This window comes from Vulpes vulpes, chromosome 2 (assembly GCF_048418805.1).
Source record: "Vulpes vulpes isolate BD-2025 chromosome 2, VulVul3, whole genome shotgun sequence".
NCBI classification, from domain to species: domain Eukaryota; kingdom Metazoa; phylum Chordata; class Mammalia; order Carnivora; family Canidae; genus Vulpes; species Vulpes vulpes.
The window spans coordinates 81,459,813-81,474,985 of NC_132781.1; the positions used below are offsets into that span (position 1 = coordinate 81,459,813).

At 37.4% G+C, this 15,173-nt stretch overlaps 1 protein-coding gene across 3 annotated transcripts in view; it reads left to right on the forward strand.

Moving 5' to 3' along the window:
* The window catches only part of GABRA4 (gamma-aminobutyric acid type A receptor subunit alpha4), a 216,162-nt gene that overhangs the window by 44,321 nt on the left and 156,668 nt on the right, over window positions 1-15,173 (forward strand). The gene's annotated exons all lie outside the window — the stretch shown is intronic.

Genomic DNA, 15,173 nt, shown 5'->3' on the forward strand with positions numbered 1-15,173 from the left:
TTTGCTGCTTATTCTACGTCGGCTTCCAGCCTCCCTACAGCAGAAGGTGGGACATCTATCCACAGCTCTGAGGTGTATTAAAGAATGAGTGGGAGGCTGGCTGCTAGCGTCCACCAAAGCATCTCACCAAAGCAGCTCATGGGCTGACCTTCCAAATAGTGATTTCAAGTATTCTTCTGTCTTGGAGGAGTAGAAACCATATGCCTGATTATAATTTCAATATTAAAATTAACGACCAGATTTCACTTCCTGGATTTTTCCCCCATAGGGTCTTATTTTACTATGTCCTTTCTAAGAGCAGTATTTCAGCTTAGAATTTTCTTGGGTTTGTGGGTATATTCATGGAAGATTTAAATAGCATTGCAGCTGTACAGAAAAGCTGTTCTAGTGTGTGCTTTGAAAATCAGCTTTTCAATAACTGATAGCTTTAGAACTATGATTGAGAGGAAAAATCCAGTCCTTGTTAAACAAGCTATTTCAGCTACTGGCTACATGTTTCAACTGGTTTGAAGGAGAGACTCACGTTTCCCATTGCTTTGCTCCTGCAGAGGCAGGTTGGTGCCTTTGAGCCTCGTGCTTTTCCTGGGTAGCAGCAGAGGGGAAGAGGAAGGTGGAGGTTGATCCAAGAAGTGATGCTCTTCTGCTCAATAGCAATCATTCAGTCATACTTTGAAACAAGCAGATGTATCAAATGGGAGAGGAAAGGCATTTAATTCTGGTTATCAGTTAATATTCCAGGATTGACTCATTAAACAGTTCATTAACTACTATAGTAGCCCAGGAAGTATAATCTGGATAGAATAAATGACTGTCATCTGGTTTCCAAGTGGATTTAAATGCACTGCTTTTGGCTATATAGCTTTGCCAACTACTTATCTCCTGAGACACATTGTGTGAGACTCATTTTTGCTGTTCCGAGTGTACAGGAGGGAATGATTTGGTTGTTGATTTATTTCAATACAGTTTGCTCATCATTTATTTATTATTCATTTGACTTGTTTTTATTGACTATCTCTTAGTGTTTGGTACTGTGCTAGTTAGAGGGAGAAGGAAAACATCAAAGTCCCGCAGCCCTAAGGAACCCACAGTTGGGAGGGGCACTCACACAGTATGCTACATGCCAGGCTAGGAAAAAGCACAGAATGCTGTGTGAAGATGTAGCAGTTCAGATTAGCATCTCTGGGGTGGGGTACTCCGGTGATGGTTGGTGGATGTGTCACATTAAGTTTCTCAGAGCAATCCATAGCTAAGTACTACCTTAGAAAACACAAAAGGGAGGCAAAGGAGATAGAGGAAAGAAGATATGAGGGCTATGTGCAAGGATCCATAAGCAGACAATGTAGCTAATACTTGTAGAACCAAATGAGGACATCCTGCTAGAATCCAGGTGTTTTAATTGGGTTTCCCCCAAAGCAGAGCTCTTTTGCAAGGATTTGTGTGCAAGCACTTAATTTTTGAGGTGATCCCAAGAAGCACTGTGAGGAAAGAAAGATGGCGGAAAGAAAGAAAATCCAAGAAAGTGTGATTCATGAGCAGCTTTACCACTATGTACTCATCATCCTAGAGATTCTCTTAGAGTATATGTGAAACACGCCTCAGAATTTTCAAAATGGTTGACAGAGAAGTAGGATGCTTATTTACCAACTCTTGTCTCATTAATTTGGGTTACCAAATTAATTAACTTTCTTGAACTTTTGGGCCAGCCCTTTCCCCCAGATTGATCTCCTGTAGACAGAGTATCCTTTAGTCAGAGAAAGGCAGTAAGCCATCATCCTGTCTGGAGTAATGTCCTGGGTAAATCAAATAAATACAGACAAGGCACCAATAGCAAATGCTACACTAGGGTAACTGGGGTAGTTAAGAGGAGGATGTGAGAATAATAGGGAAGATGAGGCTGGGTTGGAAGGCAGGGCCCAGGTCCTGTAGAGCATTATGCTATATAAGTATTGTAAGTTTTTTTTTCTTGAAAACAGAGAGCCAACTGAAAGAATATAAGCAAGAAAGTAATGTGATCAGATTTACAATGTATAAATATTATTTTAATGAAGAGTAGAGAGAGGGAAGATTCATAGACATGTTAATTCTGTGAATGTTAATAGCCCATGCAGTAGCCAAGTAAGAAATGTTGGTTGCCCTTATAAGGCTGTGAAGAAGACTAGCCAGATTGGAAAAATCTTGAAGAAGTTGGACAGAAAAGAATTAGGCACAAGAAGGCAAGAGTAGTTGAAGTTTCGTGGCATGTGTAGCTAGCTGGATTGTGCGCCGGTCTTTAAGATCTAGGATACAGCAGGAGCGATGTATTTGTAAGGATAAATACATTGGGGTCATTGGATATGAATAAATATTTATATAGATTTGACTTTGGACAAAAGTGTAATTTCTGTAAGGGTAAGAATTTTGGGTCTTTCCTCCACTTTAGTATCGCCAAGCCAAGAATAATGTCTGACATATAAATACTCAATAAACATGTGTTGAATAATTGGATGAATAAGCGAGTGGATGTACAAATGAATAAATCAAAATTTTAGTATGCTTCTAGTATATCTGAATGACACCCTCCTGGATATAGGGGGTCCTCAGGTTGGGGAAAAATTTTGAGAAGTTAAACACTGATTTTATAATATTGATATAAAGGTGATAATCCAAGCCACTGGACAGGTTTATTTACCTAAATATTGAGAAAATGGAGATGTCCGAGAGTTGAACCTATGGAAAGATACCACTTTAGAATTAGGCAGGAGAAGAGCATCCACATTGGAGACAGAGAAAGGTAAAGGGAACATGACGAGACTGTGCAGTTTATGGGAAAAATTTAAAGAAGGAGGAAGTGATCATCAGTTTTAGATGCTGCTGAGACAGTAGGTAAAATAGAGATTTTAAAAAGGGCCTGTTGGAATGATCCACAAAGAGTTTTAAGGGAAAAATAGGAGGAGATATAAAATAATAATGGGTGCAAGTGAAGAATCAGGAATAGTAAATACAGACAATTTTCCCCTAAACTCGCAGTGATAGAATAGTAGCTGGAAGGGATCAAAAGCTTGATTTGAGGGATATTTTCATTTTTCTTCTTTAATCATGTAAGAGAAATTTTAGTATTTATATGTTGGGAAAGTGAAAATATTTTTTCAGTTGCTAATATGATTAAGTAGAACAAAATCACAGGACTGCTGATTTTATGTCTCTTCAAAAATCATCAGTCCAGAAGGAAACCTTTTAAACGGGAGTCTTTAATTATCTCTGCAGTTGACAAATCTGGGAAAGTTGGGTTTTAGCTAGTTCTTAACATTGCTCCAAGGAACAGAGCTGATTATCTCCATCTAGAAATAGGAAATAAGGTGAATTTTGAGGAGAGCACAAAGTATAGTGTTCCCCTATGTTTCCAGCATTTTCTGAGGCGTATAGTTACAGTATACATTTAATATTTAGTTCTATTAAAAAATACATCTGAGTTTAGAAATAATGGAAACTTCTATTGTAATATTTTACTTCATAGGGACTACCCACATTTTTGTCTTCGAATTTTAAATGGTAACAGTGCAATTATAATATTTAACAAGTATTTCTTGCTTACTGTGTTCTAAGTAGTAGCATTAGGCGCTCTACGGATCCTACCCCATCATTAATTCCTCATTTTACCCAGGAGAAATCTGAAGCACAGAGTGGCTAAGCAATCCCCCTCAAGGTCACATAGCTAGTAGTTAGCAGAATCCAAAACTTGAATCTACCCAATTTTAGAAGCTATGGTTCTGACTTTGGTTTTTAGCTCATCGTGCCAATGAGAATGATAATGAGGATAGACGTTTGGGAGCTTTTGGTTCCAAGATTCATTTTATAGATGTTTGTAGAGGGCAGTTTTTCTTGCTTCCCACCAGATATTTGGGCCATCTAGTTTCTGGCCCGCTTGGCTGGAGTGGTTATCAGGGTGGTAGACATTAATGTGCTGATGAGCCACTTACCATAAATTGGAGCTCAGCTACTGGTTCAATTCATGCTAAATTTGCAATCTGCCTTTACTGAAGTGCAAAATTGTCTTTCTTGTCATCAAGTGATAGAACATGCAAAATAGTCTAATACCTTATTTTCTAGCTCAAGTGAGATTATCTAGGCTCAGAGAAAGTTTTAAAATTTTCACTTTGGATGAACAGCTGTTTCAGCAGGAGAGCCTTGTTAAATGTTGAATGGTTTTGATAATGCCCCACTGGAAATGATAGCTGAGATCACGGGACTTACTCTTCAGGACAAGTCAAATAATTTCCTGGAGAAAATCTAAATGGCTTCAGCAATGGGGGGAGGGGGGTGTCCTCTTTTTGACAACGTAAGAGCTACCCAGTGGTGTCATAGTAGAATATCAATTTGTTCTGACTTAATGTGCTGTTTTATTGTAGATGGAGTAGATTTGTAATGAATTGTGTTAAAAGCATAATTCAACATATGCTTTATGACCAATTGACTGTGCTTCCATTTGTAAAGACTAGGGAAAGCGATTGGTTTTGAAAATACAAGAGCATACACAATAGGTGGCTTAATGAGTCCTCTTCTACTACACACACATATGTATACACATTAACTTTATACATAATTTGGCACGTGGATTGCTGAACTTCACTAACTTTAATTACTTGTGGATAATTACATGTTTGAAGAATCATTCTCAAGTCAGGAAGAGCTACTGCCTGTGTTGATACCCTCTCTGGGTTACAATTAAAGTTGAAGTTGCAGTGTCTGATGTACCAGGGGGGTAAAAATGTTTCGGCTTTACCATATCATATATTTGAATAGTAAATTTTTAAACATCTTTTTGACAGTGCTATATTCTAACTTAAGAGAAAGTTTGTGGAAGAAAGTTGGGGCACAGCTTCTCTCTTGCAAAAGATCATCATTAAAATATTTTCATCATATAGAAGATACAGATTTTGAGTGGTAATGTTGATTCATTTTTAAAACAGTTCAAAAATTACAGGCTAGCCAAGATACGAAGTAATGTTGATAAGCATGTTAGGACAACCAAGCAGCAAAGGAATAGAAAGAGTATAAGGAAAAATGGGAGAAAGAGTAATATGTAAAAAAAAAAAACAAAAACTCTAGAGCGATTTTCACACATACTGGAAAGGCAGGATTAATCAGAGAAAGGTTTTTTTTTTTTTCTTTTTGTGAGTCAAAGCATAGTAGAGTGTTTATTTAGCTTATGACAGAAACCAAATAAATGTAAATAAAATCAACTCTGAAAAAGCCAAACCGTTTATGACTGTCACTCGGCTGGTTGGGTTGTTGTGGACATATTGCAGGTAAATACTTTTCTGCTTTTCTTCAATCCCATTCATATATGTATTTGCTATTGTAGGCAGCATCCTGAGTGCTTAATAGTATGGGTTTGGGATTTATTTATTTTTATTATTTTTTAAAAGATTTTATTTATTCATGAGAAACAGAGAGAGACAGACAGAGACAGAGACACAGGCAGAGGGAGAAGCAGGCTCCATGCAGGGAGCCTGATGTGGGACTCAATCCCAGCACCCCAGGATCACGCCCTGGGCTGAAGGCAGTGCTAAACCGCTGAGCCACCAGGGCTGCCCGGGTTTGGCATTTAAATCATGCCTCTAACCCCTTTAATGGTCTGACCTTGGGAGAAGTTCCTAACTTTTCTAGACTTCAATGTCGTCGTCGTTGGAAAAACTGAGAATGTTCATACTAGCTCCCAGGTGGTTGTAGGAGATACTTGAGGTTGTGAAAACCATATAGTGTAGTGCTTGGTCCTTAGTAAGTACCCAATACACTGTAGAGATGTTGGTGGGGATTCATGATCTCTGGCAAGTGCAAATATCAGACATTTGTTATGTTGGAGTAGCCCTGAATATAAGGCATTGCCTTAATTGCTCATTTCAGAACAATACAAGAGGAAGAAAAGAAAAGGAAGATTTTAGAACATCCTTAAAGGGATCTCAAATTTTAACTGATAAGGAAGTTTCTCATCCTTATGCTACTGACAGAAATCTTTAGAATTTGTCCCTACTACCATAAGGCACTTCCTTCCTTTCCCCCACAACCCCTTCTTTACCTGGTTATGCCTAACTCATCCCTAAAGTTTCAGTCACTTTCTCAAAGAGGCTTTCCCAGCAATCGGGCTATGTAATGCACTCCTTAATTTAAAGACTTTTTCTTTATAGCATTTATTGGTTATTACATGTTTTTTTCTAAGTCCTGAGAGAAGTTGCCAAGATGATATATATATATATTTTCATTTCTGTAGTCCCAATGCTCAGCAAAATAACTTGAAAAATTGGACACTTAGTACATATATGTTGGACAAATTAATAATAGAGTGAATCAATCAATGCCTTTAATAAGTCCTTTATTGCTTATGAGCTTAACTGTGGATCTTCTACTACTCACTTTCAACAAGAGTTAAAGCAGGACACTTGAGCTTTTTTTCCTAAAAATAAATCTATTGAAGATATTATAAATGTTTAGATTCCATAGGCAAACATTGTCTAATATTGCAAAGAAACAGCCTGTTTTAGGTGAGGTTCTTGACTCATCAAAGGCTTTCTTAAACTGCAATAGCTATGATTTTACAAAGGGATGTGATGGGTAATGCTTGAGCTTTGAAACGTTTCCTTCCAGCAGAAGTGTACTGAGAATCTGGTCTTGATAAATGATTACTTTTTGAATAGTGCTCCTGTTGCCTTTGCTGAGGGGGATAAAATTGTGACCTGGACTATTTGGCATATCATCTCCGGTAGGGTTGGCATGAAGCTGAATCCTTCTGGGTGGGTATTTGTCACGGCACAATTTTATTATGTTCAAATCATATCAAGTCTATATTAAGAAAAAAAGCAGTGTCTAAATGTTTTCTCAGTTCAAATGTAATGTTCTGTATATTAAAAAATAAATTGATTTGGCCAATCAAAATAGGGATTTAAAAACTTAGCAAGATTTCTTTTGCAATGTTTTATTGGGTATTTATCAGGTATATTAACTCTACTTTTAAGGTTTAAAAAAATCTTAATATAAAATGTAGAAAAGCTATAAAATATGTTAGTAATGACATTTTCCAAATATTTAAACAAATATTGCCCTGAAATTCACAATACACACACACATTCACACATAGACACACACACACACACACACACACAGAGAGAGAGAGAGAGAGAGAGAGAGAGAGAGAGAAAGAGTCATACATTAGATTTGTAATATGAAGAGAGGCAAAAATATTTAGGGAAAAGTATTGGATAGTTAAGAAAGATCTGGAGCTACGTCCAAACTAGATAGGATAGATAAAAGCCCCAGTTAACCAAATTCCTCTGATTTGAGTGAAGAGAAGATGAAAGGAACTCAAAAGGTATCCTGGAGGAATCTTATATCTAGGCAATTTGGATATTTTAGGAAAGGAATGTAGATGCTTTCCGGTATATAGGAAAGTATTTTTAGTCGTCAAGAATAACTAAATATTATAAAGAAATCAAGGCTTAATTCATGTCAAAGGCATCTGTATTTCTCTGTATGTCTTGTATCTTAACTCTATCCAGGATATTTGAGGTTATCAGAGGGATATACTCACCCAGTGGAGAAGAGAACCGACTAGAAACAAAGAAAAAAATCTGAAAAGAGAGAGCTGGAAGTTTGTTTAGTTTTTTTTTTTTCTTACAAGGTTAATTAATATTCACTATTTTAAAAGTCTTAAAATATATGTGCCTTAAATTTAATTTTATTGAAGTTAGCTAATTGTTTTGGTGGGCTCGGGCTGCCATAACAAAATAACACAGATTAGATGGCTTTAACCACAGGAATGTGTGTCTCATGGTTCTAAAGGCTAGAAAATCCAAGATCAAGATTCCAGCAGGGTTGGTTTCTGGTGAGAGCTCTTTCTGGCTTGCAGATGGCGGCCTTCTTCTTGTATCCTCTTTTGATGTAGAGAAGGAACTCTGTGGTGTTTCTTCTTCTATCATAAGGATACTGGTTTTATCTGATCAGGGTTCCATGATTATGACTTAATTTCAGCCAGCAGTATCCTTTTCGTGGCTGACTTCTTACACCACAGACCGTCCCTTGTTCCAGTGTTCCTCCACCTTTCTGATTATTAGAAATGGTGGCCATATTTTTATAGGAATATAGAAAATATCTTCTAAAAGTTTACTGTAGTGATTTATTTTTGAGTGATATATCTTTTTTCTGTTGAGGATAGAATCTCATCTGCCTTCTGCTGGATTATTTCTAAATAATGTTCATTTGATGCTCGCTATGTGCAGGACACTCTGTGTACCTTATATTCATTGTTTTATTTATTCTTTATGAGGAAGGCACCATTACTACTCCTGTTTTGGCAGGGGTTTTGAGGTTTCAAGAGGTTAAATAGCTGGCCAGATATCTCACAGCTAGTAAATGGCAAATTTAATATTTGTGTCCAGGTCTGTCTGATTTGGGGGCACATAATCCTAATTATTTAGCTAGTGTTTCCCAATTTCTGATGTTTGATGTTTAGCAATAGCATAACTAACTAAATAAGACTTCCTGCAAATAGGCCTGAAACGGAGTTCTCAACTAGCTCCCAGGTTATTCTTTTTTTTTTTTTAAGGAAAGATTTATTGGGGCAGCCCGGGTGGCTCAGCAGTTTAGCACCGCCTTCAGCCCAGGGTGTGATCCTGGAGACCCCGGATCGAGTCCCACATCGGGCTCCCTGCATGGAGCCTGCTTCTCCCTCTGCCTGTGTCTCTGCCTCTCTCTCTCTCTCTCTCTCTCTCTCTCTCTCTCTGTGTGTGTGTGTGTGTCTCTCATTAATAAATAAATAAAATCTTTTTTTTTAAAAAAAAGATTATTGATTTATTTGTGAGAGAGTGAGAGAGAGAGTGGACATGTGTGCTCACACTCACATGCCAGCAGAGGAGGGGCAGAGAAGGAGGGAGAGGAAGAGAATCTCAAGCAGACTCCCTGTTGAGCATGGAGCCCATCCTGAGGCTCAGTCCCACGACCCTGAGATCAAGACCTGAGCTGAAACCAAGAGTCGGATGCTTTACCTGACTGAGCCCCCCAGCATCCTAGGTTATTCTTATAAAACTTAGAATGACTCTAATGCTGCTTTTCATTTATAAGCAAGAAAAGATTCATCCAGGTTAGTGTTTGCATTTGGATAAAATGAATGGAGTGTCCTTTGCCCACTACCCTCTCCAGGGTTATGTTGGAAGCATTGGTGAATGCAGATCCTGGAGCAATTGCAGGTAGCATTCTGGTCAGGCCCACTTGATCAACCTGAGAACTTCTCCTCTGACTAGTGAAAGCTCCGACAAAGAGATTTCCTGTACTAGACCCATATATTTAATATACAATGCATCAGAGAATAAAAAGGAGCACTAGGAATCGCTATGAAACAAAATTAATGACCAGATTGCATGTCTTCAAGACATCCTAATAGTTAAACTCTCAGTCTCTAAACATGTAACAACAAAATAAATGAATTTTGTAAGGTCTTGTTCTCTGGCAATTTCAAATTGAAGACATAATTTTTTTTATCCCAGCGCTTGATATTGAAAGTAGTATTTCCATAGCTTATGGAAATACAAATGTTGAATTAAATGCTAACATTGGGAGAAAATGAAATATAATAAATAGAGAACTCAGCATTTTCATTTCTACATTTTGTTGTTCACAATGTATGATTGAGTCCCCTGGTAACTATTTATGAAATATTTAGCATATTTATTTGGAGGTGATATTTTTCATTTCTATGCAGTAGCATTTTCTAAAAACACTATTGGTAGTCTTCAGTAAATCATTATCTTGGAGTTTAGTTTCAGCCGCTCTACTGTACTTGGTTATTTCTTTATTAAGTAAGATGTGTGGCTAACGTCCTGTCAAGATGGCTTGGAATAAATGTCTTTACATGATTGGATTTTTAAAAAAAATATTTTGACTCATTGATATTCTAGAAGATAAACCTGTTCATTATTAGGCTTGTTTGTTTTTAATTTGGAAGGATTAAATTACATGTTATTAAACCTCATCAGCTTCCCGAGCAAGCAATGTGAGCATAGCGTGTATCCTGCAAAGCTCGTCTTAGCCATTTTATCTCATTGCTGCTGGAGTCATAAGTTGAGACGAATTTTCTTTTTGCAGTTGATGAAACTTCTTTAGAAACTGTGTCAGATCACAGTCATGATTGACGAATCGCTTGGATGTGCTCCTGTTTGCCTGTTGCTGCTTTGATCTGTTGGGAATGTTCGAGTCTGCTACCTCACATCCCTATCCCACTAGTTTCCTTGCTTTGGGCTACTGTGACTAGTGACAAAATGATTTCAAACCAAGTCATTTTTTAAAAATCAAATGAAGCTTAGGTGCTTTTCTTGTTTGTAGCCACTGTGTCTGCTGAATAATGATGATGCCTCAACATTACATCACTCTGACACATTAGTTGTTCCAAAATTCGAGGGCTGTATGAATAGTATTCCTAGTGAATCCTGTGCCAGGTAGGTCAGCAGATTTTTTTCAGTCCTTTTGTGGTTTGTCACCATGGAAAATGACAACCACTTTTTACTGAGTAGTCCTTGAGACATAAGTACAGAATAACTCAAGTATTATTTGGCTGCTTGGTAGAAAGCAAGGATTTAAGCCCCAAATCAGTCTAATTCTGCTTTCCTCTCTGTGGGTCCTGATGCGTAGAGTATTGAGACTCCATTGGCATTCTTAGTCAGACTTGGGGTTGCATCAAGGTAACATATGCCTTAGGCACTATCTGCAATATTCTAGAAATCTACTTCATAAGCAAAGGGATGATAATCAAAAATAGAACATTTTTGACACTTTCAATTCCATAATATATCCATTTCCGTGATTTATTAAGAAATGACATAGGTGTCTGCTGTGTGCGCTCTCCTACAGTGATTAATAAGATAGTCTGTATACTCCAGAAGCTTACTAATACTTTTAAACTAAGAATAAAAAGATCTGATCTTTGTTTTGGAGTGGTAAACCTAGGGCACACTTCATGCCACTCCCTCTGTTTTCATGAAGTCTCTTGCATCTTTGATCTTTTCTTCCAATCATCTGAGATGGACCCTATCTTTTTGGCTTGGGATCATTTTTTTTCTCCAGGTATATTCTTCAAGTCTGCGCATAGTTTCTTTGATATTTATAAGTCGTCTAATAGTAGATGTTGTGAGAATATAATAGCATATGTAGTCAGAATATTATTTTCAAACCATCGAAAAGAGAACTCATACAAATATGAAATGGACATCTGTTGGGCAGCCCAGGTGGCTCAGCGGTTTAGCGCCGCCTTCTGGCCAGGGTCTGGTCCTGGAGACCCAGTATCGAGTCCCATTTCGGGCTTCCTGCATGGAGGCTGCTTCTCCCTCTGCCTGTGTTTCTGCCTCTCTCTCTCTTTCTCGCATGAATAAATGAATAAAATCTTAAAAAAAAAAAGGGCATCTGTCAAAGTTTTACCCAACTCATTAATTAATGAGGGAACCACATAAGTGGTAAAATGGGTTCAAAATCTTTTTGATGATTCTAAGCGGCCATTTAAAAAATGGAGTACGATAATAAGTACTAGATTAGGTACAGAAGTGAATAATATCCTATAGGACAACAAAACCATAACATAACCTTTGGTGGTCTGTTCTCCTGGACAGGAATCTACAAGTTAACATGTTCACTTTCACAATGTTTGCACTCAAATCCAATATTAAATAGCGAAATCAAACTCAAGCAAATTCCCGCGTACAGGCTTAATAATCCTTGGGTGGACTTGTTAAACAGCGCTCCACTGTGACATTGAAAGGCCATGCTGTACTCTCTTCTGATTTCCAAGTCTTGAGTAAGTTCCCAACAGTGTACTTGACTATTCCAAATACTTAACTGACTCACAGAGATTGGTGTACTTTATTAAGTTCTCTAATGTCTCCTCCACATATATTTATCAAGAGTCTGTAAAACTTGGCAAAACACTCTGTCAGTAACTCGCTGTATGGCTTCCAGCCAGTCATAACCTCTCTACTCTTACTTTCCTCTACTGTAAAATGAGGAACTGGAATTTTAGAATTTCTTCCAGTTTTAAAATGCTGCTATTCTTCAGTAATGGGATTATAAAGGGCAAAATATCTTGGTCCTTCAGCTGGTATGTGGAGTTAGGCAACAGGGCCCCCTAATGGTCTTAGATGAATTCTGGGCTGGCTAGCTTTCTACTTACCCCAGAATGTTTGAGAGCTTCACCCTCACAAGCAGTTTGGCAATACCTTCTGTTAGGACTCCTGATGTAATTGGACTATCTGTGTTATCTAGTGCCACAATAAGACTGCATAACAAACAAAATTTCAGTGGCATACAATAAATATTTACTTTTGTTTTCAAGTGTATGGGTTAACTAGGATGTTCTCCTGATCTTGATTGGGCTTGGCTAAGCAGTTCATCCTCCCTTAGCTGGGACAAATTCGTGTATCTAGTGATCAGTGGCCGTTGGGTGACCTAGGATAGCCTCACTGGGCTGACTGGCTCTGCTCCAAAGGATCTTTTTAGTTTAGTTTTTAGTTTAGTCCTAACTTCTAGTGGTGTGATGGCAGTGTTTTGAGAGAGATTGGAAGCAAGCCAGAACTCTCAAGGCTAAAACAAAAATGACACATCCATCTCTTCCACCACATACTGTTGGCCAGAGAAAGTTAGGAGGAAGCCAGGTGGAGAGATAAACCCCATCTCTTGATAGGGGAAGAGTGGGACATTCATATCGAAAGAAGGAGGAAAGTTTGTTTCAATTTTTAAATTTATCGCCAATATAGAACATGATTTACAGTCGAGATTTCAGGAGGTTCCAGAAAGATATTGACCTAGAGGGAAAAGAGAATCCTATGAACGTTCTTGTGCTTTCTCCTGAGGCCCAGCTGAGAGTTAATTTCATCCTTTCAGACGTTACTTTTAAAATTCATTCAGCAGGACTAGAGCTGCATTTAGGGCTAATTATTTCATATTACTGTAGCAAGGTCCTTCTTAGTATTCTACCAAATGCTACATGAATGGTGAGATTTTACAGTCTGGCTGGTGGGAACATGAATTATCCCTGGTTTTGTGTGTGCCACGTACCATTCCTTCTAATCCTTTTAGGGGGTTCTTTTTGCAGCCTTGGGTAGGACTTCATACTCATAAACTGATCTGTGCTTAAAATAGTCAAGCAATGGGGACTCTTTCACATTTCTGGAATCCTCTCTCTCTCTCTCTCTCTCTCTCTCTCTCTCTCTCTCAGCCTACACTTCTCTGTTACTTCTTCCTATGAACTCTAGCCACCTTCATTTCCTCGGATTCTTAGCTGCATGTCCTCAATTCAGGGAATCTGTCATATTTTTCCTGAATTCTCCTTTCCTGTTCTGTAGCATGGAAACACATTCAAGTTTGTTTCTTCTCCCTCAATGATTATGGTTCTATGTTGCCTAACGCTCAATGTCTTCAAAAAACATATTTTGTCCAGATTTTTTTTCTTGCCACTTCATACAATTTAGTCCATTGTACTCCATTTGGGCCAGAAGTGGAAGTCTCTAATTCTTAGAATTTAGTCTTGGGAAATATAGGAGTTTCTTTCTAAAGATCATGGGCAACCTAACTTGTAGGGGAAGAAGACAGTATGTAAATATCAGATTATATTTGAAAACATACGTTTCTTTTCTGCTTGTTTAACTGGTCTGTTACTACTCTCTTCCCTTCTCTTCTTAGTATAGTTGTAATTTGGTTACAGCTTGACCTTCACTATAGTTTACTTTTTGTTATATTTTTGATTGCATCATGTGTGTGGGTATGCATTTTGCCAATGGCAGTGTAAGCTCTTTAAATGTGGATATACCTTATCATTCTTTATATTCTTCACTGTTGTATGACATTTCAAAATTGATGTTAATCAATTAACTATTATTCTTTTCTGTTAGGGACTCAAAATCTGAGGATTAAACTGACATTTACAATGTGCTTTGTAGAGGAAGAGTGCAGGGTAAATCATGGTATCTTTTGCTTTTGTGTTGATGTCAATTTTGGTTTCAGTTGTCTTCTCCAAAATTAGGTGCCATATGTTAGACTACCATTTCTCATGAGTTCACCTGAACCTGTTGAGAAGAATACTCTAGCCTGACATGAAGAATACTTTCTAAACCACTCAGATCTTACTTTGGCTCTAAATTTTGTGAGGCTTTTATTCTTTCTCTACTTAGCAAGCTTGAAGTCCCAATCCACAAATATATTCAATATGGATTGAACACTTTCAACCTACTTGATGGGTGTGGTATTGAAGAGGGATTATATTTGTAGGTAAACATTTCTCTGTAAAACGAGCTCTCAGCTAATTGTATATAATATTATCTGTGATATTCCTGTAGGCTGGCTCCTTCTAATCACCCACTTCTGAGCTGGTTTTCTTCCCCTCCTTCATCTCCTCACTCACCACCTGTCTCATAAAATGGTAAGGGGAGAGTATAGAAGGCAATTACAATATACCCTTAATGTAGCTTAGAATAAGCACAAGGAGGAAATGTTTTTTACAAAAAGAATCATGGTATATTCTAACGACAGACATGATTATTTTGGGAATCCTTTGAGCATTGCTTTCCTTCATTAGCATGGACAATCTATAGTTGCTATCCAGTTATTTATAGTGCCTGTCACAATATAAAGAGAATTAATTTTAATCTTTATCATGCATCTGTATTCAAGGATGGTCTTGTTCTACACATGAAATAACTTGATGGAAAATAGTAGTTCCATTTGGATTTAACCACCCTTTAATGGTAAATAGTTTGAATTCAGATATTTATGCAATGATATGGTGATGCTGTTTACATGTCTAATATAGCATTTTGTTTAAAATTAATGTTCCTTTGTATTTTCATTATTTTGGTGAAAAAATACATTAGGATTTCCAGTTTTTATAATAATGTGTAGGATTGCCTATGTAAGATTATGACAATAAACTTCAGGGATTTGGAAATTTAAGCTTTGGAGTTCACTTTTTTTTTTTAAGGAATGTCATGCACATATGGATGGTTCTTATTGTTATTCTGTGCACAAGTGTAAGTACAGTTCTTCCTATTTATAAAACAAACATATATAAAATTCACCAAAGGGTATACAACCTAGCACAGAATATCATTTTCGATAAAACAGAACAAAGAAGTTGTACAGCTATCATCAGGAAGTCCTAAAATAAAATC